Source organism: Odontesthes bonariensis, chromosome 4 (assembly GCF_027942865.1).
Source record: "Odontesthes bonariensis isolate fOdoBon6 chromosome 4, fOdoBon6.hap1, whole genome shotgun sequence".
Classification (NCBI taxonomy): Eukaryota; Metazoa; Chordata; class Actinopteri; order Atheriniformes; family Atherinopsidae; genus Odontesthes; species Odontesthes bonariensis.
In genome coordinates, this window is record NC_134509.1 from 18,427,234 (window position 1) to 18,437,817 (window position 10,584).

Consider the following 10,584-nt stretch of genomic DNA (forward strand, 5'->3'; position numbering starts at 1 on the left):
CACCAACCTCGAATGCGCTCATACGGCGAGTTTCAACACGTTTTTAGAAATAAGTGCAACACCGCTGCAGCAGTAAAAGTGTCATTTTAAATGTAGTCCTTTGCAATCACAATAATATTACAGAGAAAGTGCTTGAATGGTAGCCCATTCATTTATTTCATTTAGGTGCAATCCCGCGGGGGAGAAGCGCACTTGGCAGCAGTTTAAGATGAAATATAAAAACATTGTTCAAACAGGTGATACCTCAGCATGGAGGTACCTCATTCTGATCATGTTTTACACTGTAAAGTAAATAGGCAATGCAAGGCAAGGCATCTATTTATATAGCGCATTTCATACTACAGGCAACTCAATGTGCTATATTTAAATATTAAGTGGCTATTTGACTGTGCAGTTATTTTATTCCCAACATAATGCTGTTTTCACACACATAAACTATGTCTTCTCATCTATATCATGTTCTGTTAAATAATTAAGCCTATTTAAACTATCACAGACTTCTACTAAGCCAACAGAAAGAAGGATGCCCGTAAAACGGGCTGCCCAGCACCGCCACCTCTAACGGGAGCAGTGGCTGAGGGAATCCCCGGAGGGAATCCACCCCCAAGAGACAAGTGTCTTTATAAAATATAATAGGCCTATATAATTTTTTTTAAGCCTATTCATACAAATATTTATTTGTATTTTATGTCTTTTTTTTCTTTTGTCCCAACAAAATTCTGATGGTGCCGATCAAAAAGATAATTGTCTGGAAATGCAAAAATCTATGCGGTCTGATAACCATCTCCTGATGAATATTTAATTCTCTGCGCAGTAATGCTGCACCTTCATCCACGGGATCGTTGTCAAAAGGACATTTTGGTGGAAACAGTCGCCTCCTACTGTGCCAAATGGACTTCTTGAAGTAGAAGAACTCGCTCTGCTGACTGAATGAATGAGGAAATCAAATGGCTGAAAGAGGGCGGAGACAGAGAGAAACTCAAGGTTTATTGAGTAAAAGTTTCTCTCATTTCAGAGTTAATCAACTCAGAGTTTTCACTAAACCTGCTTCGTGAAACGGACCTCTGGTGTGACGTCATTGGAATGCACCGACTCCGCTGTCATTTTACAACTTCATGTTTCTACAGTGGCTCACAGTCGGCAAATCAAACGACTAAATACCAAATTGGGGTTTTCACATGTTCGTGCGCGCCTATCGCATGATTTAGACAGGACGATTTCGGTTGAGTATGTGGGGATTTTTTTTCGGTCGCATCAGAGCACATTTTTAAAAGTCGTGGGGACAAAATTCAAATCATAAATAGTGGGGGGGACATGTCCCCACCGTCCCCCGTAATCGACGCCTATGGCTGCAGACCTGCACTATCAGGACCCTTAGTTGGAGACATGCACTGTGACGTCACCTGCACTGTGAGGACCCGAAGCGACAACCGAGGAGCACGTATTTTTCGTTCCCCATTTGAACTGTGGAGACGACGAGGTGAGTGAAAGTCGAGTGAAAACAACTTTCTTTCATACGAAGAAACAGAAACAGTCTTTATTCACCTTAACGTTACGTTGCACACTATATACTCTAAAGTTATATTAATTTTAAAGAATCAGGGTTTTTTTTAAACTTTTGGCTAGTCTTCAGCGTTGTAATCGTATCGATAGTGCTCACTTAAATGTGCCATTTTTCGTATCGATAGTGCTGACTTGTTTAATTTTGTTTGACTTATTACGACATTATTTGTCTCTTACAGATGCATATTTCAATAACAACCGCCGGCACTACGCCCAAAATCGAACGCTGCACGTCATGTTGCAAACTGTTTCACTGCCCTCTGTGCCTACAATTTAAACCAGCAAAATTGTCCAAGCTGCAGAGCCACTTAGAGGCAGATACAAAAAGTGGCATTTTATTTAAAGGTAAGCATAATGTATTTGTCTGTTTGTTTGTACTCATAAGTATTAGCCAACGCTACTAACTTCTGGCAGGTTGTGGTTTGGTTTGTAAAAGGGTAAAAGGAAAATGAAGGGAATGTAGGTTGCAGTGAAGAACATCTGACACCTCACTTTCTGTCTTTTAGAAACCTATCCCAGTCACTAAATCCTGGCAACTGGACAGAGAAAACTGGACTACAAATTCAGGTAAGAGTATAAAGTATGTATAATGCATGTATTCATATTAATAGTTGAGTACTCAGGAAGAAGAGCAGCAGGCAGAGGTCTCCAAGAGAGCCAGACTTGCTGATGTGGACACACCAGTGGAAGGTGTAAGCTTTTGCACAGTATCTATTGGTCAGATACTGTTGGTGTGGCAGCTATAGTACAGACATCTTTCTTTCTGTCTTTTCCATAGGACTCGGTTGAAGATCGCATTCTTCAAAATTGCAGACATGCAGCAGAGTGGGCTGAGGCCAACAAACCACTGTTGTCTGCCAGAGTGGACCTGCCTGACGTTCTGGGCATGGGGGAAGAGGAACAGGCAGAGGCTGCTCTACAGTATGGGAGGTTGTGGAACGAAGAACTGGACGAGGATGAAAGAGAAGCAATCCTGGAGCCTTTCAAAATGATATTTCACAATATTAACGACATGTTGATATTTTGTGAACAGGTCGACAAAATCAAAGATTTTTTGTCATATTGTGAATGTTTGACTGAATAAACACTACAGAACATTTGATCATGTTGTGACTTGGTGTGCTTTTTATGTTTTCTCATTGATCTCTTAATAATTTGACTAAGATTATACTGTAGATATCAAGAGTTAGGGTACTATTTAGTGGTACTAAGGTGTTCCAGCAGCCCTCTCTCTCTCTCTCTCTATCTCTTGCTTTTTCTCTCTCTCTCTCTGCCCCATTTTCTTGTATGCTTATGTGTTTGTCTATGCGTCAACTGTCTAGTGTCATTTGTGTATATTTGTGTGAAAAAAAAAAAAAGTTTATATGGTGGTATGTTGAAATATAATGGAAAATAACTGTAGTCGTGTATGGGCATACACTGTGAACTGGAGGAAGAGAAAGAAGAAAGGGAAAAAAATATATATATACATATATATATATATATATTGATGATGATGATGAAATTGTATATGTTGTACAAGTCTACCAATAAACAAAGTAACAAAAAAAAGAACATAATTGGCATAGACATAGAACCAAACATGAAATTTATGGTGGTTAAGGATAAAAATACAGAATAATACAACAGAAAAACTAATTGAAACAAATATATATCTAAAGACCAGTGCGATAAAGTCAAAATGAAATGATAATGAAATAGCAGTGACTTACTCTATAGTACACAATAAAATGTACAGTATAGGCCTATGGCATCTTGTGAGATGTTGGCTTATGAATATGAGCCTAAGAGAAAATGTGTGCAGTGACCAAACAAAAGTTTACAATACAAATAAAAACAATAGACCGGGAATTGATAGATTTTATGTCGTACTGTTAACTAATTAATTCATTTGTGAGGACCTCTTGAAAAATATAGCGTTTAAAATCGTTTAAAAATACGTGCTTCCGATACACACGCTTTTATTTTGAAAGGCTTCGAATCAACTTCCGGTCCTCACAGTGCACTTCCGGTCCTCACAGTGCAGGTGACGGTCTCCAACAGGGTCCTGACAGTGCAGGTCTGCAGCCAGACTCTCTTGGGTTCAGGCTGCAGTCAACCAGCCAATCAGAAAAATAAAAAGTACTGACGTCAGAGGCTCCAAAAACAGATGTTTTAAAAACAAAAAGATAACATTTATGATGGAGGGTAAATTCTCCCTATTAAGTTTGAGATAAAAAGCAGAGAGTTTTCTTTTTAATAAGGTTCTCATTGGTCGTCTCTGCCCGTCTTCCATCCGTCTGAAGTCCTGCTTTTGGGTCCTTTTCCTCCAGTTTTTGACCATGTACCTGACATCTTTATAAAGCATTTTGTACATCTCCAGTTCCCAAAAGATGGGGACACGGTGCAACATTTTGAATAAAAACAGGATGCCTTGGATGGGAAATCTCCCAGAACAAGATGTTATTCATAAAAGAACATTTAAAACATATAAAATGTTGATGGTAATGATATCTGATATGTTTTGTGATGGTTTCACAGCTGTTTGTGGCTTTGTGCTGAAACAATTCAATTCAAATTCAAATTCAAATTCAATTAAAAAATACTTTATTTATCCCAGAGGGAAATTAAATGTTGATGTAACTCAATTAAATCAAGGAGTTATTATAGATGCTGATGGCTGTGGGCAGGAAAGATTTCCTGTAGCGGTCCGTTTTGCATCCAAACTGAAGAAGCCTTTGACTGAAGAGACTCTGTTTTCCGATAACAGTCTCATGGAGAGGATGTTCAGGGTTGTCCATAATTCTCTTGATTTTATGCAAAATCCTTCTTTGCATTATTGTCTCCAGAGGTTCCACAGTCGTCCCCAGAACAGAACCAGCCTTCTTTATCAGGTTGTTGAGTCTTTTTAGGTCCCTGGTTCTGATGCTGCTGCCCCAACAGATGACGCCAGAGGAAATGACGCTCTCAACAACAGACTTATAGAAGATCTGCAACATCTTGTTGCAAACCTTGAAGGACCTTAGCTTCCTCAAGAAGTACAGTCTGCTCTGTCCTTTCTTGTAGATGGCTTCACTGTTGTGTCTCCAGTCCAGTCTGTTGTCCAGATGAACACCAAGGTATTTATATTCCTCAAAGCGGTCCACCAGCTCTCTGTACTCAGCTTCTTGTCCATCTCTGATACACCCGACAACTGCAGAGTCATCTGAATATTTCTGTAGATGACAGGAGTCTGACTTGTCCTGGAAGTATGAAGTGTACAGAGTGAAAAGGAATGGTGAGAGTACAGTCCCCTGTGGTGCTCCTGTGCTGCTGATCACCTGGTTAGACACACAATTCTTCAGTCTGACAAACTGTGGTCTGTTTGTCAGGTAGTCATTAATCCAGGTGATTGTTGAGGCCTCCACCTAGTCTTCTGGAGTTTCAGACGAAGCAGATCAGGCTGAATTGTGTTAAATGCACTGGAGAAATCAAAGAACAAGATCCTCACAGTGCTGCCTGCTTTGTCCAGATGACAGTGGGTTTGTTGAAGCAGGTGTATGATAGCGTCTTCAACTCCAACTCCATGGCGATAAGCAAACTGCAGGGGGTCCTGATATGTGCTGGTTTGCTTACACAGGTGGGTCAACAGGAGTCTCTCCAGGACCTTCATGATGTGGGATGTCAGGGCAACAGGTCTGTAGTCATTGATGACTGAAGGGTGAGTTTTCTTTGGTACCGGAACCAGACAGGATGTCTTCCACAACAGTGGACAGTGGTACCTTCTCTTGGGTCAAGCTAAGGTTGAAAAGGTGTTGCAGCTGCTCTGCACAGGCCTTCAGGACTCGGGGGCTGACACCATCTGGACCTGCAGCCTTGTTCCGGTTCAGTCTCTCCAACTGCCTCTTCACCTGACTTCTAGAAACAGAAAAGTGGGAGGGGGAGGCAAAGGGGACAGCAGCATCTCCTGATTGGGTTGAAGACAAACTAGTGGAAGCAGAAGAATCCATGACTGAGGTGGAGGTGGAGATGTTACAGGAAAGCTGTGGGTCAGAGGAGGGTGGGATGTCTCTTTGGCTGGGAACAGGAGGGGAGGATGGTGAGCTTGTTCCTGAACTGAACCTGTTGAAGAATGTGTTCAGCTCATTTGCTCTGTCCAGACTTCCATCCATCCGATCCTCCCTCTGCTTGAGGCCTGTGATCTTCTTCATTCCTGACCACACATCTCTGATATTGTTCCTCTGCAGTTTACTCTCAAGCTTCTTTCTATACACCTCCTTGCTCTCTCTGATCTTGACTTTGAGCTGCTTCTGTATACTCCTCAGTAACTCCCTGTCTCGCTCCCTAAAGGCTCTTTTTTTCTTGTTCAATAGTTCCTTTAGCTCACTGGTGATCCAGGGTTTGTTATTAGGGAAGCATCTCACTGTTCTGGTGGGGATGGTGTTGTCCACACAGAAGTTTATATAGTCAGTCACACACTCAGTCATGGCATTAATGTCCTCTCCATGTGGCTTACAAAGAGAAACCCAATCGGTTGCATCAAAACAACCCTGTAAGGCTTCTTCAGCTTCCTCTGACCACTTTCTAACAGTCTTTTTTGTGACAGGTAGTCTCTGGACAAGGGGTTTATATGCTGAACAGAGAAAAACAAGGTTGTGATCTGATTTACCCAGGGGAGGTCTTGATTTGGAAATGTATGAATCCTTGACATTTGTGTAAAACAAATCCAATGTCTTGTTTTCTCTGGTAGAGCAGCTGACAAACTGTTGAAAAGTTGGCAGTGTAGCAGAGAGTGAGGCATGATTAAAATCACCAGATATTGCCACAAAAGAATTGGGGTGTTGTGTCTGTATCTTAGCAACAACGGAACTGATGACATCACATGCAGTGTCGGCAACAGCTGAGGGTGGAATGTAAACAGCCACCAAAACAACACTGGTGAACTCTCTTGGCAAATAATATGGACGAAAACCTACTGCCAATAGTTCAATGTCAGGACTGCAGAGACGACTCTTCACAGTAACATGTCCTGGGTGACACCATCTGTTGTTGACAAGCACTGCCAATCCACCCCCTTTCCTTTTCCTGCTACTCTTTAAATCTTGATCTGCTCGTACAGTCAGGAAGCCCGGCAGAGAGACGCTGGAGTCAGGGATATGATCCTGTAGCCATGTCTCAGTAAAACACATAATGCTACATTCCCGATATTCTTGCTGAGTCCTTGTCAAGGCTAGAAGTTCATCCAACTTGTTAGCTAACGATCTTACATTGCCCATGATGATGGATGGCAGAGATGGTTTGAACTTCTTCTTTCTCTCTCTCCTCTTTGCTCCTGCTCTGCATCCACGACGCCTCCTTTTCAATTCCAGTGGGATTTCTGGCTTCAGTTGTCGAATTATTTCTGCTTTTCCAATGTTAATCAGCTGCTCCCTGTTGTAAACCACCCTGTTGCTATGGTTATGCATCATAACAAAAGAGCAAAATATACAAAAGTATTGGGAAAAATCAATCCAGCTGCACAGCATCCAAGGCAGGAAGGAACAGTTGTCCAAAAAATGCAATTTCTTCCAAGAAAAAACAGGAATGAAATTTAGAAAAAAGAAAAAATCTCAATGTGAGGTACAGAGCTACTCCAACGTGCTGCCACCCTCAGCGGCGCATTCTAGAACAAACTAGAAACACAGGAAGGTGAAGATAAAGAAGCAGGAGGCAGAAGAGAAGAATTAAAAAGTAGATGAAACTAAAAGGAAACTTGTTGAGCTTTTGGTTGGAAAGTACAAAATGTCCCGATAACCAACCCACAAAACAGATGTTTTTATGGTGATGACTGAAAACAGATGAAGAACAATCAAGTAAAACGACTCAAATTGACAAAGAAATAAGTATTTGGTGGGAAAAGAAGCCAAAACAAAGGAATGTATATTTATTCTATACTTATGGTGAACATGTTGAGGGAGAAATGCCCACAGACACTCTCCAGTCTCCAGAGAGGGACGCCCTGCTCTGACAGCAGCTGGTAGCTGGTTCCACCATCATGGAACCACCAGTGAGAACAGCCTGGACTCAGACCTCCTTGTTTGGTTGGCAGAACCAGAACCAGACGAGGTTCCTGAGAGGAGCTCAGAGGTCCAGAAGGAGCATCAGCCTGGATGACCGAGTTTAACCAGCTGCTACAGACCCAGAAGTCTCTCTGTAGGCAGCATCAGATCTGATTCAGGCAGCCATGGGCAGCCAGCGGAGGTCAGTGAGGAGAGGAGGGTCATGTGACCGTTCTGGTTGATGGAACAGTGGACGCTCTGCCGGGTTTCCCTGTGCATGCTGGGAGAACTGGCAAAGTGAGTCAGAAACCACCTGATTTAACTGTTGTGGAGAGACATGACCAAGAGACATGATGATGATGATGATGATGGAGGAGGAGGAGGAGGAGGAGGAGGAGGAGGAGGAGGAGGGGGGGGGGGGAGGGGGGGAGGGGGGGTGGGGGGGGGGAGGAGGAGGAGGAGGAGGAGGACTGGTTATTAGTCATCACAGCCAGGTTCAGAGTTGAAGAGGTGATTTTCATGCTAATATTGTGTTGGGTTCCCTGATTGGCTGGGATCACTCGTAGCTCAGCCATACAGAGGTTTCGTTCAAGGTGATGTTCTGAGGTGAGCTGAGATAACGAGACCGTGGGATGGTATGTGGTTATTTGTCCATCTTGAAAAAACACCCAAAGTCCACAGAACGCTGAGTCTTTGTTCCTGCAGGTCGATGAGTCTTCTGGCTGAGAGCTGTGACTGAAGGAAAACCCACTCAGCTCTTCCTGTTCCATACAAACCTAGAACATAAAGGTAGATAAAAGGAGACGCATGCTGTCTCTGTCCAGCCTTCTGGGCCACCACAATGTGACCTACATGAAGCTAAGCGCAGCAGAGACCACTGAAACTATTTCATATCTGCTTCACTTCTACAGAAACCAACCACAGGACACAGTCTCTCACAGTCTGTTGCGCGCTTTAAACTGTCGGGGTCCATACTTCCTCCATCTGTGGGCGGAATACCTGTTCAGCATGTATGCAAAATGTGCATGTACCATTAGCCAGAGGCAAGTTCAAAGTGTGGAAACATGCTGAGAGACTGATGTGTTTTTCCAGTCTTTTTATATGTGATTTGCATATATTTCCATCTGCTTTGACTTTGCATCAACGGCCTTTCAGAGAACACCAGATGCTCCACTGCTCATAGCTCTGCTCAGGTTTGTGCACGTTCATTTCGTTTCTCAGTGAATGAAATTTATAAAAGAACCATCTGAACACACAGGGTTTATAAAGCTGGTGGAATGATTGCTGATTTCTCTCTGAGACAGAAACACAGTTTCAGTCAGGCATCTTCACACTTATGCATCTGGCCCCAGGAGTTTCTCTGTTTGGCTGTAGGAGTAAAGACATCAACATGCATCTCTGCTGCCTGCAGGCCTCTTCCTGAGGGTGTTGTGGTTGTAAGTGTTACATGCAACTATCACCTTCTGCTAACTGCACCAACTGTTGAGGTAACCTGGTTAACACTTAGTTTGGCTGAGAGCTGTTAACAACAGTTAAACCTGCTGAAGTGAAGAGATGTGGACAGGAAAGGAGAGACAAAAGGCTGGCCTGAATCACTGACCTCCTGCACTGTATAGAGCACATATATCTTTGCAGATACAAATCTGAACAATATTTATATTTTTAAAAAACAATACTATTAAAAAAACAAAAGACCACATCCAGAAATAAAGATACACTACTCACAAAAAGTCAGGGATATTCGGCTTTTGGGTGAAATTTATGGAAAATGTAAAAAGTTCACGCTACAGTGACATTTTATCCCAAAAGTAGGGCGTTTAAGTAGGAGCATGCACTGGTGATTTCCTCATCTCAAACTATTTATTGAAACAAAAGCCAACAAAAGTGGTGGGTATACCACAACCAAAAAAATGTGTAAAGTAAAGCCACTGCGTCTGCTGTTGTTGCTGAACAACTGAGCTGCTTTGTCTCTTCATTTACTTCCTGTGGACCTACAGTCACTGAAACCTTTTAAAAACAGGTAGAACCAGCTGTAATATAGACCATCAGAATGGTCGGTGCAGCACTTTGAGCTGAGACATGAGATATGCATTTTGGGTGCATGTGAGACCTTATTGTCTGCAGGAATGCTGCAAAACATGAAACTGAAACGCGACGGTCAGGAGATAAAAGCCCAACAGCACAGAGAGCGTTTTTCAGAGCAGCCAAACAATGGCATCAAAGTTTTCAGCCTCAGATAATTACTTTCCAACTTAACATAAAAAATATCCCCTCAGCTCCATTTTCTTCGACACACATGACAGGTTTTCTGCTGTGGTTCAACACCGGACCTGACCTAGAGTAAAGTCACATGTCCGTGTCTTGTGTTTCTCCCATAACATTATGTTTTGGTCAAAACAAATGTGAGGAGGGAGATGGAAGATTGTATTGTGGTGATTCTGGGCAGAGCCTTCCCAGCATGCATTGTGACACCGTGTTTATGAAACAATAGTTGGGTTTGAGTGTGTTCTAAGTTACTTAAAAGTGTTATTCTTTGTGCAGCAGTCAGCGTTGTGCTGTTTCATACCTGATTACTGTTAGTTATGATGGCAAACCATCACACCATGAGTGTTCATCCAGTTAGTTGCACAGGAAGAACTGGCCTTTATGTGGGGCCTCCAACCCGGCTGATGAACATTTTCTTCTGTGCGCTCCAAAGACTTTGACTGAGGCCCAGAGTGAAGCCGAATGCACTGAACACATGCTAGGTGCAAGAGAGATACCCCCCCCAACCACTGACAGGCAGCCATGAGGGCTGGCCGATGGTCTATATTGGTGCAGGGAAATCAACCCAGGGACCCTGCCTGGCACCACTGGCCCATGACCACAGGCTTGGAGACGCACCAAGCTCCGTATCACCACCATCACTGGTGAATGCACCAAAATGCTGAGGGAAAGGTGACCAGGAGACTGTTAATGATCACAGTGCTGGTCCTATGTTCTGGGGAGTCAACATACACGACCCCTGCACCGTCGGGCTGGACCT